This window comes from Amia ocellicauda, unplaced genomic scaffold (genome assembly GCF_036373705.1).
Source record: "Amia ocellicauda isolate fAmiCal2 unplaced genomic scaffold, fAmiCal2.hap1 HAP1_SCAFFOLD_61, whole genome shotgun sequence".
Lineage (NCBI taxonomy): Eukaryota > Metazoa > Chordata > Actinopteri > Amiiformes > Amiidae > Amia > Amia ocellicauda.
In genome coordinates this window covers 117476-125861 of record NW_027102991.1, presented here as the reverse complement: position 1 = coordinate 125861, position 8386 = coordinate 117476, and positions in this window count along the sequence as shown.

The window sequence follows — 8386 nt, the reverse complement described above, 5'->3', positions numbered from 1 at the left end:
GGGGTATGCGTTGGTGGGGCTGGCGATCATACACCTTCCAACGTCATACAGAGAAGAATTCTTCAATAGGATTCAAGAACGCAGATTATGGGGGCGATTGAGTTTGATGAAAAGTGGGTGACCTGTGAACCAATTGCGGACCACAGCAGCCCGGTGGAAACTAACATTGTCCCAGATGATAACGTACCTGGGCTTTTCTGGCACCCAGTCATTAGGGATTAGTCTGTTTGTGGAGGGTGTCCAGAAATGTGATGATGTGTAGATGTTGTATGGGCCAAGGATTGCATGATGGTGAAGGACCGCACACATTGTTACGTTGCCACCACGTTGTCCTGGGATGTTGATGATTGCACGGTGTCCGATGATATTTCTGCCGTGGCCGCTTGTTTTTGCAAGATTGAAACCTGCCTCGTCCACATATATTAGCTCACGATGCACTGAATCTGCTTCTAGCTCCATGACAAAACAATGTAGCACAGTATGAAAAGACAGGGATCAGTCAATATGATGTAGCACCGTGCACTTCCAGATCCAGTACCAATGATAGGATAGTATAGCTTACGTGCAGATATTCATATCTCAGTTGTTTTACACGGTCTGAGTTTTGTTCGAAAGGAACTCTGTATAGCTGCTTCATCCCAATTCTATTAAGTTTCAGTAGACGAGAGAGTGCCGAGAGACTCACTCTGTTGATGTTGTGGAATGTGTGTTATCTGCCATTATGTGGTCCTGCAGTTCTCTGAGTGTGATGCAGTTATTTTATATTTACAATGTGCGTTTCCTGCTCTGGGGTGAACAGTCGACCAGATACTGGTTTTCTTGCAGTTCTCTAAAAACATTTGAATGGTTTTATAGTTTTTCCCAATTGCATACACACTATTATACCACAATACTCCTAAACTGTTAACACAATGCCCATAATAAAAAGTCACATCTGCTAAACACACACAGGGGAAAATTCTGGCCTAAAAACTATATACACAGCCCTCAAAATCAAAGAATTGGGTCAGAATCACACACACATACATCATATCTGTTTCTCACACTGAGCATTAAGAATACACTGTGTTTAGAAAAATAAAACTCTCTCCTCAAAATGGAAGATTCATGTAGGAAAACAAAAAGAATCCATCAACACAGACAGTAAAGAACTTTATATTATACAATGTTTGATCCTGGCCAGTCGTGGCACAGTGGTGTGTTGCCTTACAGCTCTAGGGGTCCCAGGTTCAAGACCCAGCTTGGGTTGCCTGTCTGTATGGAGTTTGCATGTTTTCCCCGGGTACATGTGGGTTTCCTCCCACCGTCCAACGACATGTGGGTTAGCTTAATTGGCCATACTAAATTGCCCTGTATGTGTGGGTGTGTGTTGCCCAGTGCTGGCCTGGCATCCTGCCCTAGGTGTGTTCCTGCCTTGCACCCTATGCGTGCTAGGATCAGCTCCAGCTTCCCTGCGACCCTAAGTGGTTTTGAAAATGGATGGATGCATGGATGATCCTGCCTACCCAAAAATTATCAATGTATTTATATATAACAAGCAACAAAATGCAATGACTGATAGCAGCCCACATGGTTATGTTTCCACCCCTTTGGCCAGGGACCTGCTCGCTGGCCAATGATGTTCCTTCCCCAGCACCGCCTCTTGAATCCTACCTCGTCCACATAGATGAACTCAATGTGGTCATCGCTGGCATCAAGCTTGAGTATTCTCTGACCATGTAGGAACAGTGATTAGAACATGGTGCATTACTGCACTTCCTGGACCTCTGTCTCTTCCAAGTGCACAATAGTATTGGAAACAGTTTCATACTCACTTGCATGTAAAAGTAGCACATCTCTTTCACACGATCAGAGTTCCTCTCAAATGGTACACGATATATTTGCTTCATGCTCATCCTGTGCCTTCTCAGCAAACGATCAATAGTGGATATTGAAACATGGTCTATGTTCTGAAACATCCCATTATCCTCTATTATACACGTTTGGATTTCTCTGAGTCTAATCGCATTATTTGCCATGTGCCGTGTGGGTTTTCTCCAGGCTCTGCAGTTTCCTCCCACTGTCCAAAGACATGCAGTTTAGGTTATGTTAAATTGCTGTGTATATGTTGCCCAGCGATGGCCTGGCATCCTGTCCTGGTTGTATTCCTGCCTTGTGCCCTATCACTGCCGGGATCGGCTCTGGCTGCCCCGCGACCCTCACAGGAATTGTGTGTTTTGAAAATGGATGGATGGGTTTGCAGACGTGAAGTGTGTTGTAGTACATTAGCACTTTGAGTTTTGTCTGATGACTCATGTATTGCACAAAAGGTACAGGTGTTTTCTCAATGACAATTGTGCCAACACATTGAGAGTTGCGAGTAATGTTTTGCAACATGAGTGAACTGGACTCACCAATTGAGTTGAAGCAAGGTGAAGGTGTGCATAGTCCTGCAGAAGTGGTTCTGGGATGTTAGCTTGAACCTCGGATCACTCTGTGCATGCTTTCGGTCACAGTGTATAAACGACTGAGAAACTGTAGTGAGAGATCCTTCTCATTATGAAAGTACAGTACATATTACTGTACCAGTAAGACTACAGCACTTACCGGTTTCCATCTCAAAATATCCCAATTATACCTGCAACAGTATAACAGCTCATATTTGATTGAACCCATTGCTCACTTGTTAAATACATTGCCTAAAAGTGTTAATTATTTCAGAGATAGTACTTCAAGAATCACTGTTAGTGTTTAAGCATTCAGAAAAACCTGAAAATTGTCACGAGTGGCAGTGAACAGTGGGTCCAGGGGTGTCGCAAATGGGAAACCCCACCATGCTCTCCCTGGCTTCACCATCAGGATTTATTTTGCCTGGGGCCCCCACATACCCTAGAATCACCTCTGACTGGGTCGCATGAAGTCTGAGTTACGCGAGGTGGGGACTCGCTCCCACTCACTTATTTCCCCCTGCAGGTAAGGTCCCAGGACAGACGTCACCAGTAAATAAGAAAGGTCTTATTCTAGTCCATTAAATAAAATTCACCATGTACAATACAACAGGGGCAACTAGCAGGGCACGAAATCTGACCGTTCTCTCAATGTTTTTTTTACAATTAAAATTGCCTTTAATCACCTGGGCAAAAATAAAAATACAGAAACCTATACAAAAGCTGAAAATATAATAAACTATACTAAATTCCCAAATAAAACTAAGCCCAGACAATACCCCCTATATTCACAATCAAAAAACGTATGTATGAAACGATGGAGAATGGCGAGAGAATGGTCTCAATTACACAGTCCCAACCCGGCTCGGCCTCCGGTTCCGTCCCAGGCTAGAGATCCTCACAAACGAGCAGCTCGTCCGCACAAGCAGCCCCAATCCAGGACAAAGAGCAGTCTCAGGAGGAGGACACGCTCGCTCACTGGCAAGTGCTGCGATCACAAGCTCACAGGGATATTGAGCGCATCCCTCTCACCCGTCCGCTATGTGCTTCTCCCTCCGGCTGCTGGTCCGGAGCCCCAAAGTGCCGTCTATCGCCGAGAAGCTGGAAACCGCAGAGCCAAGAAGGCAAGTCCAGGAATACAGTCTTGTAGAAGCCAAGTCAATGTCTCTGGCCAGTAATAGTCCCTTAGATCCTCTTGTCGCTGTCGAGTCACTGCGTCCAGCGGCTAATGTTTCTCCAGGCAGCTCCCGATCTGCAGGGACCCGCTCCGACCCTGCGAGGAGTTAGTGCCTACCGGCTGGCACCCTCACAGCCGATATCCTCTCCTCTGTAACCCGTCCCGCAGTCACTGTCCCTGCTGGTGCTCCGCCGTGCCCCTTTGTTCTGGCAGGGCAGCCTTTATCTCCAGCTGAGTGTCCACAGGTGTAGTGGCCATGAGGGAAGGCGGCCGCTGCTCAGTGATACAGGTGCGCCGCATCGGGGATCAAAGCTTCTGCCTGTTCAATAATAGTGAATATCAATTAATGTCAATCAATCAGTGAATACAATCAATGAAAACAAACAATTTGAGAACACGACTCAATCAGTGAATAATTAAAATTAAATCAAATAAACAATAATAACAGTATAAGTGCAATAAAGAATCACATGGAGCCTTGGTACAGTCTGTGATTAATGCAACACTGTGGAGTAGTGCTTAGGGCTCTGGACTCATATTGTGGGTTTTGGGTTCAAATCCCAGGTGGGGCAGTGCTGTTGTACCCTTGAGCAAGGTACTTCACTTAGATTGCTCCAGTAAAATACCCAGTTGTATAGACCAACTCTGCCTCCTCCAGAACCGCTCCTTCTCATCCCTGGCACCTAAATGGTGGAACGACCTGCCCACCGAAGTCAAAACAGCAGAGTCCTTGACCTCATTCCGGCACTTACTCAAGACGCATCTCTTCCGACAGCACTTGTAATATTAGTCCTCTATCCCTGCTAGATAGCACTTCACAGTTGTATTATGCTTCTCGCGTTCTTGATTATTTTCCTCCTTGCTCCCTTTCCCGTAGCCCTTGACTGTGACCCTACATCTTGACAGCACTTAGCTTTCACTGTCAAGGATGTAGGATGTCACTTACTGTACTTGTGTAAATTGTAAATTGAAAATTGTAAAATGTATTATTTTGAATTGCTGTTTTAGCTAAATTTAATTTGTAATGATTGATTGCCTTGTAGGAGGAGTAGAATTAGACACACGGAAAGGAACATAGAAACTCGCTGCCTAAATCCCACTGCTATTCATAAATTCACTACCCTGTTGCCAAATGCTAGCTTTATCAAAAGAAGGATCTGCAGATGAATTATTAAATAATTTCAACAATACACTAAGCACTGCTTTAGTAGCCCCATTAAGGACACGACAAATAAAAACCAACAAAACACTCACCGTGGTTTGACGAACACACTCGCTCACTTAAAACAGAATGCCGTAGATGTGAGCGTAAATGGAGAGAATCAAAACTAGAGGTCTTCACATGGCATGGAATGACAGTATAATAAGATACAAGCAGGCCCTGTCCTCTGCTAGGTCTGCCTACTACTCCAATTTAATAGAGACGCATAAGAATAACCCGCGTTTTCTTTCTAATACAATAGCGACACTTACTAACCAGAAGGTAAAGCCTTCAGAGGTCATCCCCCCCAATTTCACCTGTAGTGACTTCATGGATCATTTCAATAGCAAAGTTAACAGCATTAGAAAACAGATAGAACAGGAAACATACACAGATACTATAGCTGACACATGCAGTCCTTCACAGCCCCTGCCTACCTTGGACTCATTTAACGTAGTAAATCACCAGGAATTGGTCTCCTTAATTACTAAAATGAAAACAACAACCTGCGCACTAGACCCTATACGCACTAAACTGCTAAAACAATCTCTGCCATGAATTATTCACAGAATACACAATATTATCAATGTCTCTTTATTCTCAGGATCTGTTCCTGAATCATTTAAAATAGCTGTAATTAAACCACTTCTTAAGAAACCCAGTGTCGACCCTAACCAACTTAAACACTATCGACCTATCTCAAACCTTCCCTTCCTTTCTAAGGTTCTAGAGAAAGTAGTTGAAAACCAACTGCAAGCTTTTTTAACCGATAATCATCTTTATGAAGAATTTCAATCAGGCTTCCGTTCCGGCCTTAGTACAGAAACGGCCCTGTTAAAAGTATTGAATGACGTGTTTCAGTCCTCCAATGTAGGGCACACCAGTGTTATTATTTTATTAGACTTAAGTGCTGCTTTTGACACAATCGACCACAAAATCTTGATACACCGCTTAGAAAACAGTATTGGCCTATCTCGCAATGTGCTTTCATGGTTTAAATCATATCTGTCAAACAGACTCCAATATGCACAGATTAACGAGAACCACTCAAATTTAACTGAGGTTAAGTACGGAGTCCCACAGGGCTCAGTCCTCGGACCTATACTTTTTTCATTGTACATGCTCCCTTTAGGTGATATCATTCGACGACATAATATTAACTTTCACAGTTACGCAGACGACACACAATTATATCTGTCAGTAAATCCTAACAACACCATAGACCTAGAAAAACGAATCTGCTGTCTGTCTGAGATTAAAACATGGATGAGAAAAAAAATTCTTATGCTTAATTCTGACAAAACAGAAGTCATAATTTTAGGAGACAAAAATCGAACTGTTCATCATTCACTAACAAAACTGAGTAATGATATCTTTAATTTCTCCCCTAAGGGGATGGCATGAAACCTGGGTGTCATCTGTGATCATAATCTATCTTTTGAATCACACATTCAGAATGTGTCGAGATCTTCCTTCCTCCAGCTTAGAAACATTGCTAGACTAAGACAATTCCTCTCGTTACAGGACACTGAGAAATTGATACACGCATTTGTTACATCTAGATTGGACTACTGTAATGCCATTCTGTCAGGCAGCACAAACAGAGCTATTTGTGCACTTCAGTCCAAAATGCTGCTGCAAGAATCCTAACAAAAACATAAAAACATGAACACATCACTCCAGTATTGGCTTCTCTTCACTGGCTGCCCGTGCACTACAGGATAGACTTTAAAGTGCTCTTATTACCATTTAAAGCACTAAAGGGACTGGCACCTCCCTACCCGTCTGATGAGGCACAACCCATCCCAGAAGCACCTCACAATGGAGGGTCAACGGGGCATCCACACCCAAGGTTTGATGAGCCATCGCAACCCAAAGCCTATTGATGGTCCAAACCCTCCACCCCCGATGGCCAGCGAGAGGCCTCCTCCACAGGGAAGACCACAGCCAGCAGCACCGATAAAGAACTTTCTGATCTCCTTGCTGCTGTAATAAGTATACTGCCTGGAGGGGAGGCAACCATTAGGCCTAGGCCCTAGGCCGTGGACCCCCAGAGATTCATTTTCTCCTACATGCCATCCTTAGGAGTTTTCTTGTTTTTCTCTCCTCCGTTCCTAAATGCTTTATTTACTTAAATGTTCACTCACTTTATTCTAGATCATGTAAAATGTTTACAGGTCTATATTTGATTTTATTGTATTTATGTTTTTTATTTTGCTGTACGTTTGTTGTATGTTTACCAGTCTGTAAAGCACTCTGTGGCTACCCTGCGAAGGGCGCTATACAAATAAAAATGGATTGATTGATTGATTGTACTTCACTGTATTTTTGCAGTTATGTTGTAAGTCGCCCTGGATAAGGGCGTCTGCCAAGAAATAAAAATATTAATAATAATAATAATAATAATAATAATAATAATAATAATAATAATAATAAATGGGTACAAATGTAAGTCGCCCTGGATAAGAGCGTCTGCTAAATGACAAATAATGTAATGTAAACTCTGCCACCTACTGTTTGACATGTTAAATAGATAAATTCTGTGATCAAATTGCATTTCAACGATACAAACCAAGACCAGTTAGGGGAATTAAGAATTAAATATTTGAGACCCAAAGAAAGTAGAGATTAACTTTAAAGCATTCCTTTTATACAAGTTAAAATGGTATTTCCACAACACAGTCCTAAATTCCTGTCATTTCTTTGGGGATTGTGTGCTGGAAATATATCACATTGACCATTTATAATGTGCTCTTTTTAGGGGTTTTAACAACTGGTACAGAAAACATTGTCAATAATGTATAATATCCTTACAAAAATGAATTATCTATAGCTGTACTTTAAGATTTACTTGCTTATTTATTTGGTGATCCTATTTTTTAACCCAGAAACATTGTGGAAATATCTCAGGTTCATGTTTAACTTACAGTTTCTCTGCTGTTCCTATGGATGTTTTACACCATCCCCCTTAAAGTATTATTTATTTATTAATATGCTGTAAATGCATTGTTTGCTAGGGCTGTTAAGAGGGACATGAAGTCTTTGAAAATTGATATGTTTCACTGACTATTCAAAATGTATCAACACTATTTTCCTGGAAATTACACACAATTAAAGGTGAAAAATGCACGTTACTGAGACTAATGTGTTAATATATTTCTATATTGGATAATAATAATCATAGTAATGCAGTAAACTAGGTATTTTGAATAGATGAGTAATGCATTACATGCATTTGCTGGCAGTTTGTAATAGCAGGACTTTCTTTATGTTTGTACACTTATGTCCTCATTACTGGCATATTCCACTGAGGAGCTGTTTCCAATTGTCAACGGTGACTGTTGGGGTAAAATTGCCTCCTATGTATTGTATATACCCACTGTATAACTGTTAGAAAATATAGGAAACTTTCCAGTAAGTTACTAGTTAGGAACTGTGAGTTATTCATAACTTTACTTATTATCTATGTCTTATGCACACTGCTGAAATAGCTTGCAGAACTGCTTGTAATCCAAGCAGCTGTGGCAGACACAAAACATGTTGTTCGTACAGTATGTGCTACATTTTCCCCTTCCCGAAACA